The following is a 15,364-nucleotide window of genomic DNA, read 5'->3' as shown; positions in this document are numbered from 1 at the left end:
GCTTCAATGTGTTCAATGACAGACACACTTGAAACAAATGAAAAAATAGAAACTCTCAGCAAAGAAATATAAAGCTTCAGCCAATAAATAAGAACTAAGTGGACATTTTAGATATAAAAATATACAATAATGGAAATTAAAACTCAATGCATGGGCTCAACAGCAAAATGGAGAGGAGAGAGGAAAAATATCAGTGAACTTGAAGACAGAAAGTGAGTAATTACTCAATCTGAACAGCAAAAAAAGATAGACTGGAACACAACAAAGCAAAACAAAACCAAAAAACCAACACATTGCCTCAGGGATGTGTGGAACTATAACATGATCTAACATTCATGTCATCAGAGTCACAGAAGAAGAGGAGAAAGAGTATTCAAAGAAATAATGGCTGAAATTCCCCCAAAATTTGGCAAAAAACCCATAAACCTACAGATTCACAAAGCTGAGCAAACCTCAGAAAGGATATTTATGCCAAGACACATCAGAGTCAAACCCGTGAAAATTAAAGTCAAAGGAAATAATCTTGGAAGCAGCCAGGGAGAAATGACACATTATTTGTAGAGAGAAAATGATTCAAATGATGGCAGATTTCTTGTCAGAAACCATAGAGGCCGGAAGAAAGTAGCACAAGATTTTTCAAATGCTAAAAGAAAAGAACTGTCAATCTAGAATCATACCTGGTAAAAACATCCTTCAGAACTGAGGAAAAAAAAATCAAGACATGCCTAGATGAAGGAAAACTAGGAATTAATTTCCAGCAGACTTACCCTGTAGGGATTGCTAAAGGAAGTTGTCTAAACAGAAAGGAAATAGTAACAGAAGGAATCTTGGAACACTGGGTAGGAAAAAAGAACAACAAAAATATAGGGATTTCCCTGGTGGTGCAATGGTTAAGAATCTGCCTGCCAATGTGGGGGAAACGGGTTCGATCCCTGGTCCAGGAAGATCCCACATGCCTCAGAGCAACTAAGCCCATGTGCCACAACTACTGAGCCTGCACTCTGGAGCCCGTGAGCCACAACTACTGAAGCCCACGTGCCTAGAGCCTGCACTCCGCAACAAGAGAAGCCACCGCAATGAGAAGCCTGCGCACCGCAATGAAGAGTAGCCCCTGCTCGCCGCAAATAGAGAAAGTCCCGCGTGCAGGGGGCTTTCAACGAAGACCCAACACAGCCAAAAATAAATAAATAAATAGAAATTTAAAAAAATAATAAATAAAAATAACTAAATAAAAGTCATCCAATCTGTGTCTAAAAAAACAAATAAAGATTTTTCGAGTAATCAAAAGTCAAAACAAAAACAAAAGCAAAACAAAAAAAACAAAAGTGTGTGGACTAAACAAAATATGTTTTTAACCTGAGCTTTTCTAGACCAAACACTGGTATTTTCTACCTTTTGCCACCCAATACCTTACAAATCAACATCTATTACTGAGCGCTTCAATGCAAGGGTTCCCTTGCCTCTCCAACACCTGACAGGGAATACAAATAGGTCAGTGTTTACCAATGAAGTCGTGTAGAGGCCTGGTGGAGAGGAGGTAGAGGCTCTGACCTCCCCCATAATAGCATAATTTAGATTGTCTCTTGCTAACATGTCTGGAACCATTCCCTCTCCTTGTGGTCCAAAGAGTAAGCACATAAAACCAGCCAACCTTAGGTTATATCCTCTCTGTCCTAGAGAACAAATGCTCCAGGACATCAGAGAAGAAAGTCTGGACCAGGGGCGATTACTCTTTGTATCATTCAGGTTGTTATTTCTCGCTCTATATCTTGTTTCCCTATTAGACTGTGAGCTGGAGGGCAGGACTTTCCGATGTCTTTCTAACCCTCTCCATCCTTACAATCCAGCAGTCACTGAAGAATCCTTTGCCACTGATGAATTGTAATGCCATTTTTTCAGGGGGATACACAGCTATTTATGATATGAAAGGGAAGTTCATATTTAAGAACAAATTGGTGAGTGGACTTGTTTTACATGAAGACAGTAGGTAAAATACTTAGATAGAAGCCTTTCATGTCTCAGACCAACCTACTTAGCTTCAGACAATTTATCATTTTAGCAACCAAAGACCACTTCTAGGAATAGAGCCTAAAGAAATAATAGCATATGTACATAAAAATGCATGTAGAAGAATATTTGTTGTAGCATTGTTTGGATTTAACAAATTGCAAATAATCAAAATGTCAAAGAGGAAATAGGGAAATAGATTTGGCATACCCCAAATGTCATACTAAGTAGCCATAAGAAAGGAGAGGCAGACCTTGAAAAATTTCTACATTAAAAGAAATGCAAGACGTCTAAAATAACGAACAAAAACATGATTGGTGAAAGATTAAAAGAAAATGCAAGCTTCAGAGTTCAGGTATATTACATACATATATTTTCTTTGAAATTATCTATATAAATATAAATATGTGAACTTGGGAAAAAGTCTGGAAGATACACAATAACACTTTGACAGTAATGGATTTTGGGATCTAGGACTAGAGGCAATTTTTTACTTTTTACTTCAGGGAATTTTTTTTTAACTAGTAGGATTTAAAGAAATACACTTAGACCCATGAAAAGATACTCACTCTCACCCACAGTAAGAGCAATGCAAGCTAAAACTAAACTGGCATTTCATTTTTCACCTTTCAGACTATCAAGGATCAAAGATTTTGGTAATATTGTTTTGGTCAGAATATGGTAAGCAGATCTTCTCATACCCTTCAAGAGGGAGTATAAATTGGTACAAGCTCAATGCTGAGGCAATTTGGCGATATCTATGAAAATTATAAATGCATATACCTTTTATACCTTTTGACCCAGGAATTTCAGTTCTATAAATTTATATTTCAGATATGACACATGTGAGAATTGACATATATGCAAGGTTATTCATGGCAGCACTGCAATAGCAAAAGATTTGAAATCACCTAAAAGTCCACCAGTAGGGTACTGGTTAAATTAATTATGATACAACCATACAATGGAATAACATGCAGCTGTTTATTAAAAATAAATTGATTATTGTGGTCAAGAAATGCAATGTCTTGATTGGCTTAGGCTTAGCTTACAAGATCCCTCCCACTGGGTTGGGGAAGAAGCCCTGAGCTTGAATCCTGGACCTTTGTCTCTTTCCTGTAACCAAGCCTTACCTTGGACCAGTCCCGGGAACTTGGTCCCTGCCTTGTACTCTTGTCTGACTTCACTTCAATGCCTTCCCTCTGGTTGGGCTTTGACCAGCCCTCTCAGAGGCTAGAGTCTATTCATCCATCCATTCAATAAATATTTATTGAGCACTCTTATGTGCCAGATGGTATTCTGGAGACTGGGGGTATAGCAGTGACCAAACAGGCACAAATTGCCTTCATAGAACTTACAATCTCCCTTGGAACCAATCCCCATGGCTGAGCTCCATTTTCTCCTTTGCCCAAATGAGAAAAGATCTGCAAAGCATCTATCTTTATTCCTGACACCTAAAAGACAGTGTGGCATCATAGAACGTAGTCAGTTTTGGGAGCTTATGACTTCCCTATGGCACTTACAAGCTATGAGACCTTGCACAAGCCACTTATGCTTTCTGAGCCCTAATTTCCTCATCTGTAAAATGGGATGATGACAACACACACCTTGTAGGGCTGTAAGGACTGACTATACGGATATTTGCAAAGCATGTGGCACCGCACCGTGCCTGAACAGTAAGGGTTCAACACACGGTAGATGTTTGAGTTTTGTATGTCAGAACCAGGAGCCTTGTGCAGAGGGCTTGGAAGGGAGAGTGACTCAGCATCCAGGAACTGGGACAAGAGAACAGAAGAGCATAAAGGAGAAGCAGGCTCTAGGCAGCTGTCCCCAGCCGGAGCACAGGAGCTCAGAGCGGTTGGAGAAGCGGCAGACGGTGGGCAGCAGCCCTCCCAGGATCATCTCTGCCCTGGGCGGGGTTCTGAGAGCAACTAGCAAAGAAGAGTGGGCAGCAGGACTGAGACAGCACATGGGTCCCAGGAATCCAGATGGCGAAGGGACAGGGGCTACAGAAGGCTGGAACAGAGGCAGCCGAGCCTGCCGCCACCAAGTCCCCTACCTTCATCCCTGCTTACCCTTCTTCCACTCTACAGCCGGTCCCTCCCGCCTCTTCAGGAGCCTCACATCATCTGTACGCCATTCTTTCCAACCTCCCCCTCTTTATTACTTCTTTCAGATCAATACTTAAACATGCTCAAATCTTTCCCTGCTTAAAAACAAATAAGCAAACAAACACCCAACTCCACATCCCCTCTGTCACTACCCTACCATTCCTCCTTCCCTTCACTGCCAAACTTCTCTGTCTCCTTCCCACTCCTCCACTCACTCCAGCCTGGCTTCTCCCTGCAAAAATCTGCTGGGCCTGCTCCTGCCCAATCACCAAGAACAATAGAAGACTTGCTTTGCATCCTGGTGCAGGCCTTCTATGTCTCTGGACCTCTAGTGTACAAGTGAGAAACGAGAGGTAGCTGGTTTCCTTGTGCAGCAGAAGAGGCATAGAGGGCCCCACGCTGCCCCCCCTGTAACAGGAAACAGTAGAATGATAAGGAACATCTGCACTGCATTTCGTGTCACAATGGGACAGAATATGTTCCCTGCTCAGAGCCCTTTAGCGGTTTTCCAATCACACTCAGAATGAGCCTCAAACTGCTTGTACAAGGCCTCCCAGGGACTATAGCTCCTGCCCTTCTCTTCAACCAGCCTCGTCATCTGTCACACCACCCACTTACCCCTCACTCCTTTCTGTCCCTCCTGGCTCTCCTCAAACACACACAACGTACTCTTGCCACTCCTGCTTGGGCACTTTTGCACTTACTGTTTCCTTTGCCTGAAACGTTTTTCCTCTGCGTTCTCCAGCGCAGAATCTACTAGCCCCTGGTGGCTCTGAATACCTGAAACGTGGCTCCTCCAAATTGAGATGGGCCTTAAGTGTAAAATGTACACGGAATTTTGAGGACTCAGTTCACACAAAAAAGAATTTTAAATATCAAATGAATGCTTTTGATATGGACTGCATTCTGAAATGATAATATTTGGGGTATGTTAGATATGTAGGATTGTTGTGAGGACCTAATATGCTGATATTCGAAATATATTATTGAAATATATTGTTAATTTTACCTGTTGCTTTTTATTTTTTAAATAGACTTTTTTTTTATAGCGGTTTTAGATCCACAGCAAAATTGAATGGAAAGTACAGAGAGTTCCCATATACTTCCTACCCCCATAAACGTGCAATCTCCTCCACTATCAACATCCCGCATCCTGTTACCTTCAGTGAACCTACATAAACACATCATCATCATCTAAAGTCCTTAGTTTACATGAAGGTTCAATTTTAGTGTTGTACATTCTGTGAGTTTTGACAAATGTGTAATGACACGTGTCCACTCTACAGAATAGTTTCACTGCTCTAAAAATCCTCTGTGCTCTGCGTATTCTTCCCTCCCTCCCCCATAACCCTTGGCAACTACTCTGCTTTTTTACATTTCTAATGTGCTACTAGAAAATTTAAAATTGCAGGTGCGGCAGCAGTATATTTCTATTGGACAGCACTGCTCTGGATGGTCACAAGGCTGCTCTCTTCCTCTGTTCAAGTCTCTGTTGAAATATCACCTCCTCCATGTGACTCTCTCTGACTACCCACCCTATTTAAAACAGTAGCTCCCATGGGAGTTCCCTGGCAGGCCAGTGATTAGGACTTGGCGCTTTCACTGCTGTGGGCTGGGTTCAGTCCCTGGTCGGGGACTTGGCTCCCAAACTAAGATCCTGGCCGTGCATGGCACCGCCAAAAAAAGAAGGAAGAAAAGAAAAAGCAGCTCCCACTCTCATGTTTTCCTTTCTACTTTATTCTTCCTCATAGCAGTTATTATTAACTGCACTATACTGCAAATTTAGCTATTTGTTTAATATCTGTCTCCGCTATTAGAATTTAAGTCTTATGAGGGCAGAAATTTCTTTGGTCTTGTTTATCCCTGTATCCCCAGCTCCTCTAACAGTACCTGGCACATAGTAGGCTCCCAATAAGTACTTGTTTAATTAATTAATAAGTGTAATTGTCACGAAATCCAAAGGTCTCTTGAGTCAAGTAACTGAAATGACGACAGGGACGACAGGAACGAAATGATGACAACAAGAAAAGCAACAGCAAAAGTGTCTCCTGGTAACTCTCTTGAGAGTAAGGAATCTTTACTAATGTTCTTTGTGTTTCTGGTCTGAAGTGGTCCCAGGTCCATGCCAAAACCAGTCCCCATGGCCAGAGGAAAACCCACCACTGACTGGGTTAGGTGATGTCAATTTCATGCCTTTTCTTTTCCTTTAATTAATTATTTATTTACTTATTTGGTTGCACCAGGTCTTAGCTGTGGCGTGCAGGCTCTTCTAGTTGCGGCATGCAGGATCTAGTTCCCTGACGAGGGATTGAACCCCAACCCCCTGCATTGGGAACATGGAGTCTTAACCACTGGACCACCAGGGAAGTCCCTTCATTCCTTTTCAAGTTCAACTTTTCAACCACTCTCTTCTTACTGAACGTGGCCTTTCCATTGTTCCATGACTCTCCTAGTTTTTCTCTTACCTCTCTGGGTTCTTCTCTTCCACCTAACCCTTAACTGTTTTGTTTTGTTTTTTTTTTTTACATAATGCAACAAAAGTTTTTTTTTGTTTTTTTTTTTTTGTGTTAGCTTCTGCTTTATAACAAAGTGAATCAGTTATACACATACAATATGTTCCCATATCTCTTCCCTCCCCTTAACTGTTGATACAGCTCAGGGCTCTGTCCTCAATCTTCTCTCCTCACTCTTCATACTTGTCTTGGGTGGGTACAACATGGATTCACCTTCTATCCTTATGCAGACAATTCCCACATCTATTTCCAGACCTGGCCTTTCTCCTGAGCTCCAGGCCTGGAGATCTCCACTGGGTAGCCCAAGGGCACTTCAAAGGGAGCATATCTAAAAATGAACACAGCATCTTTCTCCCACACCTGCTCCTCCTTCTATGTAACCTTAGAGAATGACACTATTAATCTGCCTGAGACAGAGATCTGGAAGTCACTCTTTGGCACCTCTTCTCCCTCACCCCCCAATGACTTCATCCTTAAGTCCTGTGGATGCCATTCTCTATACCTTTGATTCTATGCACTTCTCCCCATCTTCACTGCTGTCACTCTCATCCAAGATCTTGTCCAATCTTGCCAGGACACGTTTAAATGTCTCCTAACTGGCACCTATTGGTGGCTTTCTCACACTCAATTTAGGCTCCCTATAGTCTATTCTCCTACAGCACCCAGAGTGATTTTTTTTTCTAGAATGCATATTGGATGAAGTCCTTCCCTGTTTAAAATGTTAGAATGGCTACCATCAAAAAGACAAGTGATAACAAGTGTTAGGATGGGGAGAAAATGGAACTCTTGTGCACTGTTGATGGGAATGTAATTTGGTACAGCCGCTACGAAAACTGTATGAAGGTCCCTCAAAATATTAAAAATAGAACTACCATATGATACAGCAGTCTCACTTCTAGGTATACATCCAAAGGAAATGAAAACAGAAGTAAAAGAGATATCTTCACTCCTATGTTCATTGCAGCATTATTTACAGTAGCCAAGATATGGAAACCATCTGAGTGTCCATCAATAGATGAATGGATAAAGAAGATGTGGTATATATATTTATATATACAAGGGGATATTACTCAGCCATGAGAAAGAAGGGAATTCTGCCACTTATGACAACATGGATGGACCTTGAGGGCATTATGCTTAGTGAAATAAGCCAGACAGAGAAAGACAAATACTGTACAGCATCACTTATGCGTTCAATCTAAAACAAAAAAGAAAAAAAAAAGTCAAACTCATAGAAAGAGAGAGTAGAAAAGTGGCTGCCAGGGACTGGGGGGTGGGGGCAATAGGAAGAGGTTGATAAAAGGGTACGAACTTTCTGCTATAAGATGAACACGTTCTGAAGCTCTAATGTAAAACATGGTGACTCTAGTTGATAACACTATTGTATAATGGAAATTTTCTAAGACAGTATAACTTAAATGTTCTCACCCCTCCAAAAAATAAAAATAAAAAGACAAATATGTGAAGTGATGGATGTGTTAATTAAATAAACAAGGGGAATCCTTTTACAATGTATGTGTTAATTAAATAAATGAGGGGAATCCTTTTACAATGTATATGTATACCAAATCACCATGATGCACACTTTAAATATCTTACAATTTTATTTGCAGTTAAACCTCAATAAAGCTGAAAATAAATCAACTCTCCAATGGCTTCACATGGAACTTGGAAGAGAGTCTGAAACCCAACATTCTCCAGCCTCAATTTGGACAACTTATTCCCGTAGTGCTCTTTATGCCAATTATTCTGAACTTCTTCAATTCCTTGAGCACCCTGTCCTCTCAACTGCAGGTCTTTGTACATATTGATCTGGTTAGTCTCTTCCTCTGCTGTCCTCACTTCATCGATCCATTTGATTCAAGCTTTCATTCATTCAACAAGTATCTGCTGAAAGCCTACCATGTGCTCGGCACCGTAGGGATACAGCAGTGAAGAGCACAGACGGTCCTCCCTCTCATGAAGCATCCTGGAGGGGGAGACAAAAAATAAACCAGTAAACACGTAAGCAAGATGATGGCAAAATAATAAATGTTAAGAAGGAAATAAAACAAGGTTTAAAGGAAGTCGCTACTTTAGATGGGTGGTCAAAAACGCCTGTTTGTGAAGGTGACTTGTAAGCTGAGTCTTGGATGATGAAAAAGGCACCAGTTATGCACAGATTTTAGGCAGGGGGCAGGAGGGGGGTGGATTTCAGGCAACCAGAACAGCTTTGTGAAGCCCCAAGATGAGAATGAGATGTTTATTAAAGGAACAGGAAGGTCTGATTTGTTGGAATCCAGTGACCATGGGATCTTGAGATTAGGTCTAAGCAAGGGCCAGATTGTATAAAGCATTATGGACAATTATATGGAGTTGATATTTTATTCTAAGTGCAAACTGGAACTGTGTATGACATGACATGATTTATGTTTAAAAAGATTCACTTTGGCTGCTTCGTGGATCGAAATGGGGTGGGAGCCAGAGTGGAAACAGATATGATTCAGAAGGCGAGCGCAGTTGTCCAGGTGAGCGATGGATTAAGGTAGTAAGAGGAAAACGGAAGAAGTGGATGAATTCAGGATACATTATGGAGGCCTTTTGTCAGACCTTCCTGATGGGGCTGAGGGGAATGAGAGAAAGAAAAATCAAGAGTAACTACTAGGGACTTCCCTGGTTGCGCAGTGGTTAAGACTCCGTGCTCCCAGTGCAGGGGGCCCGGGTGCCAGCCCTGGTCAGGGAACTAGATCCCACATGCATGCTGCAACTAAGAGTTCGCATGCCACAACTAAGGAGCTCACCCACCGCAACTAAGGAGCCCGTGTGCTGCAACTAAGACCCGGTGCAACCAAATAAATAAATATTTTTAAAAAAATAGAGTAACTACTAGATCTTTGACTTGAGTAAATGGGCAGGTAGTGGAGCCATTTTCTGAGATGGCCAAGACTGGGAGAGAAACAGTTTTGTAGGTGGTAGGGGGCAGATATCAAGGGTTCTATGTGGGACATTTTGAGTTTGAGATGCCTATGAGACATCCAGGTAGTGATGGGGATGTCAAGGAGCCAGTTGGATGTGAGTCTGGAGCTAGGAGGAGAGAGATGAGAGCTGGAGCTACAGATGGGACATTAAGTCTGGATGTCATCAGTGTACAGATGCGGGGGAATCAATCAGAGAAAGATGGGAAGAAAACATTCTAGGCAGAGCTTAGAAATCTGTAAGGTCCCTCCCAGTTTGAGGATTCTGTGCTACTTCCTCTATGTGGATACTTGAACTTTACAGGGCTCCAGCCTCTACCCATGCTCTTGTTTCATCTTCACCTTCAGTCGGACACCTGTCTAATTCCAGAGGGTCCAGAGGAGCAGGTGGGGATAGAAGGAATAGACACTGTTGAAGAGCAAGCTTTTCCATGAAGCTGGATGACTGAAATTTTCCACTGGAACAAGAACCTAGAAGGACAAGGATGAAATGCCTGGTAAAAATATCTGGCCTCAAGCTTCTAGAAAGTGTCCCTTCTCTGTGCTCCCTTCCAGGGTATCCTGTACTTTCCCCATCTCAGCATGAATCAGTAGAAGTATAACTGCCCTTTTGCTTGTCTATCTCCCACCTAGGCTGTGAGCAACACAAGGACAGGGGCCGTGTTTTTCTGGTTCATTTTAAAAATGAATCAGCACAAAGCTTAGTGCTTGGCACTGAGTCGATGCTTAATTAGTGTTTGCTGAATGGAGAGTGAGTGTCATTCTTCTGATGTGTCTGGAAAGCTGGTGGCCCAAGCAGCAGTCTGGGAACCTAGTTCAGGACTCCAAATAGGATAAAAAGTTGTTCTGGCACCCCTCCAAGGAGAGAACTCTGCTCAGGTGTACAGGGTGTGAGGTTCCCTAGTTCCAAGGCTACTAACTTCTGGAGGGAATTGGCAGAGACCTCCAGTTGGTGAAATAAGGGACAGTAGAGGGGAACACTTATCAGGCCCAGAGGACATTTCAGAAGGGAATAATTTTTTTTTTAAGGCTGAGCTGTGTGGCATGCACGATGCAGGATCTTAGATTCCCCGACCAGGGATCAAACCCGTGCCCCCTGCATTGTGAGCTCAGAGTCTTAACCACTGGACTGCCAGGGAAGTCCCATAGAAGGCAATGATTTTTAAATGCCTGCCCCCTCTATCACCCTGTGAATCCTCAAGGACAAAGACCTGATCGGATTCACATCTGTGTTCCCAGCAGAACTCAAAACTGTCCCCAGCACATAGTATTCCTGAATAAAAAATTGCTGAAGTGAATCGAAGCCCAGTAGCCCAAGGTTACTGGCCGGCTGCCAGCTGCAAAAAGCTTGGCATGTCTCACCAGCAACTCAACCCCAGGGTAGCACTGCTGGAGCTGGAGCCCCGGGGAGACACAACTGAATGTCCTAAGTCCAGAAGCTTCTGGAAGCTCCACCTTCTCACAGCCCACAGCATGAATAATTCAGGACAGGATTGGTGGTCAGATTTGGGAAGGACACTGAGGTTGGAGAGGAGGAAAACCTTTCGATGTTCTCTAGTCACAGAGGCTGGGACTGCAGGCGTCCTAGGGGACTTGACAGCCCTCCCCCATGAGCTCCCCTCAGCTGGCCCAAGGTCCTGCCCACAGATCCCGGCACCTGTGGAGACTCAGCTTCATCCCCAGGCTCCCCACACTCCGGCTATGCTTTCAGCTGGTCTTCCCCCTTGGCACCCATGTTCCCGTCTCACCAGGCAAGGGCTTTTGCACTCATTTCTAAGCTGAGAGTGATTCCTTTATTGCCTCTTCAGCTTTTTGCCTCAAGGCATAAAGGAACTTAAGAATCAGGCTGAAGAATTCTCCTGGGCTGAGGCCTCTGCAGGTTTCTGTGGAGAGATATCCCACACAGGGACCTGCACTACCGGCCCAGGTACCGTTTAGGTTACAACTGTGGACTCCTGACCTTTCTCTGGAAGTCTAAGCGGTACCTGTGGTCCAAGGAGAAGAACACTTGACTGAGTCAAAGGACTTGGGTTCCTTGCTTTGGCTTCAGACAGTGGAGACTGATGGTTAGAGCATGAGGTTTGGAGGCAGGCCTGGCAAGCCTCAACACTAGTTTGCTTTGTGGGCTTTAGTAAGTCACATAACCTCTCAAAGTCTCTATTTCCTTATTTGTAAAATGAGGATAATAAAGGTACCTACTGTACAAGGTTATGGGGAGGATTTAACAAGATAATATATACAAAAATACCCAGGGCATTGTCTAGTTCTTAGTAGGAGTTTAGTAAGTGATAGTTCCTTTCCCTTATTTAATGGGGGAGAATGCATGCAAACAGAAACCTAGAAGGTTTCCGTGAGTGGAAATCATCCCTTCCCATCCCCACTGTCCCTACCTGGGATCAGAGCCTCCTTACCTTTTGCTGGGACTATTGCAGTAGTCTCCCAGCATAACCATCCACACTTATCTTGAGCCTGTCCTTGGTTTCTTTCACTCTTCTGGTTTCCACCTTCCTTGGCTGCTCATAACCATATAATTTAGACCAAATTTCTTTTCTTTTTTAAGTACCGGTTTTTAAATAAATATTTTATTTATTTATTTTTGGCTATGTCGGGCGTTAGTTGCAGCCCATGGGCTTCTCTATAGTTGAGGTGTGCGAGCTCAGTAGTTGTGGCAGGGTGGTTTGCCCGGCGGCATGTGGGATCTTAGTTACCCCACCAGAGATGGAACCCACATCCCCTGCACTGGAAGGCGGATTCTTTACCACTGGACCATCAAGGAAGTCCCTAGACCAAACTTCTTAGCTTGAAGGTCAAGGGCCTCAGTAATTTGGACCAACCCACATTTCCCCAATAGTTACAGTGAAAAGGAACACAGGACGCGGGGTGTGAAGACACGGATTCCAGTCTTGGATTGGCTCCTTTCTTCCCAGATGACTGAATAAATCATCTGTTTCCACATCCAGAAATTGACGTATTGATCTTAACACTGCCTCATGGGATGCACAATGACTTACAGCTAATTGTCCATCTTTATTGCTAACCCAGTGGAGCCAGTGGGCAGGGACCTTATGCATCTTGCTCATCACTGTATCCTTAGCGCCAGGCACAGGGTCTGGCACAGGGTACATATTTGTTGAATGAATGAATGAATAGCATGGTGAGGATTAGGTGTGGCATGACCCAGGTGAAGCACCTTGCATGGTCCGCAGGAGGCACGCCCAAATGGTAGCTGTTGCTGTGCAGACTACTAGTGAAGTGACTTTAGACAAATACCCTTCCTTCTCTGGACATGTACATGGATCTGTACTAGGAGAGCATTGAAGGCACTCTTTCTTGGCTCTTATTTACTGTATCACTAGGCAGAGCATACAGAAGGAGCTCAATAAATGTTTTCTCAGTGGATGAAGTCTCTTCCAAGGCTCTGAATGGGGCTACTGCTGTCTAAAGCAGAGTCTGAGTTTCTTCCTGGGGCCTGGTTCCCCTCTGCCCTTTACCCCGCGGGGAAGACGGGGCCTCTTTCTGGTCCCTCCTACATTCAGTTCCCGAAGCCCGGCGTGTAAGTGGACCCGCAGGGTGCTCTCGGGAGGGGGAGCAGGAGCCCCAGGAGTAGGGACGGAATATGGGTTTAGGGGAAGCAGGCAAAAGGGGGTCAGGCAGGGGAACGGGCTGTTGGAGAACCGGGTCCGGGCCTGAGAGACAGCCCCGCAGCCTGGGAGAGCGACCCGGGGACCTGCGGTGAGGAGCTCCAAGGGGGCGGGCCGCGTGAGCCAGGCCCGGGTCAGCGAGCGGCCGCGGGGTCGGGACAGAGAGGGCTCCGGAGCCGAAGGCGGGGAATGTGGGGGTGTGAGTTGGCCCCGAGGACGCGGGCCGCCGCAGGGGAGGAGTCACGGGGGGAAGGACCCTGGGAGAGGACGTGGGGTCGATGCGGAGGGCTTGCGGGCGCGAGGAAGCTGCCGCGGGTGGGGTGCAGGGCGGGGAGCGCGCATCGGGGGGTGGGGGCGGCGTCAGCGCCGGGGGTGGGGGAGTGGGTTGGGCGGCTGCGCCGGCTCCGCTTCAGCCGCCGCCTCTAGGGCGCGGGGGGCGGGGGGCTCGGCGCCGCGAGCTCGGCCATTGTGGGAGCCGCTCCCCTCGGCTCCGCGGCGCTCCCCTCCGCTGCGCTTCTGCCCGGGGCGCGCCCAGCCGCCGCCGCCTTCGCTGCCGCTGCTGCTGCCGCTGCCGCAGGTCCTCCGCCGCACCGGCTCACAGGGTAAGGCGCGGGGCGCGGGGCTGGCGGCAGGCTCCCCGCCCGGCTGCACGGGGTGCGCGGCGGCGGCCGGGGCGCGGTGCCTGATCTCGCGGGGCGGCCGCGCCCGAGCCCGGGTAGCGGGCCGCAGCGGGAGGGCGGGTTGACCGGCACAGGCATCGCGGCCGTCCGGGCCTCGCACCTGCAGTCCCGGCGGCGGGCAGCGCCGAGCGCTCGGACTCGGGGTTTCCCTCGGCGGGCGCTGCCCGGGCCAAAGGGAGGCGTGTTCTCCGGGAAAATGGGACACCGAGCCCTCCCGGGCCGGGCGAGAGACCTGCGGGGGCGGGCAGGGGCGGGCGGGGACGGTGGCTTCACGGTCCCAGGTCTCGGCAGCTGGCCCACGCGCCTGCTGGGTCCCTGGTCGCGCGTCCGCATGGCGCGGCCCCGCTCTTTGTCAGCCGCGCGCGGCGGGCACGCGGACCCACCCGCGTCGCCCCTGGCTCCCGGCGCGCCCCTCCCCTACCGTGGGGAATGGGACTAGGAGCGAGAGGGAGGGAGGCCCGCTACCGGAGAGCTCCAGGTGAGGTGCCAGTCGCCGACCTGGCCTGCGACCTTCGGAACGGGTTGGGGGCGTGGGCACGCGCTCCAGTAAATTGGGAATTGATGGAGTGGCTCAGGTGACCGAGGGGTGGGGTGGCAGCCCCGAGGTCATACAGGTGTTTGTGAGGGTCAGGAGACTGACCCGGGTCGAGTCGAGGAGGGACGGGTTCTCAGGCAGGAGGCCTTGGCTGAACGGGCCTTTGTAGTGAAATGGGCGTCTCGGGGAGGGAGCAGGTGGTCTGAGAGGAGAGGCATTTTCCTGCCCCGGGCTGAGGGTAGGGATGGAAGCCCGGGCTGAATTTCCCTGCGATGGGGGCATTCATTCATGCACCTGACTAGGCTATACGAAGTGGGAGGCAGGCACCAGACGGTAATGGGGGTTACATGCTAGGATAAAAGGCAAAGCTGTGCCAGGACCTGGGTCCTTTCCTCTCTGCCTTCTGGGGCTGGATTCCTTCTTGATCTTGCATGGGAAGAAGGCCCAAATGCTGCTGGCACAGGAGGTGCCCTGGCAGTGCTGTTCTGCCTGCTGGAGGCTGCCTAGAAGCCTTCCGCACCGTTGGATGTTTCTTTTGTTATCTCTCCTCACTCTGTGCCTATGGTAGGGATCTGCCAGTGACCCAGGAGGTGTTTCTGACCCTTGCTGCCTCCAGGCTGAGATTCCCAGAATCCAGGAAGGGGCTGTGCCCAGAGACCCATGGTGTCCGGCCATTTAGGCCAGCTCCCTGTCTCCACACAGCCCTGTGTGCAGGTATTCCCCATAAGTGAAAGGCGATAGTCTCCTGCCCTCCCTGGACCCTGGAGCCAAAGTGAGAGTTGGTTACTTGGGCTGGATTTGGGGCTTGCAGGGAGGCTGGTAGCTGCGGGCATGCGCCGTTGGGGGGCTCTGAAGAGGCTGTTGGGGTGGTGGGCCGTGTGCAGCAGACGTGGTTCCAGGCAGTGAGCTTGGCCTGGCCGAGG

Source organism: Balaenoptera borealis, assembly GCF_965194805.1.
Source record: "Balaenoptera borealis genome assembly, chromosome: 1".
Lineage (NCBI taxonomy): Eukaryota > Metazoa > Chordata > Mammalia > Artiodactyla > Balaenopteridae > Balaenoptera > Balaenoptera borealis.
The sequence above is the reverse complement of the archived record's forward strand: the minus strand, read 5'-3'. Positions refer to the sequence as shown.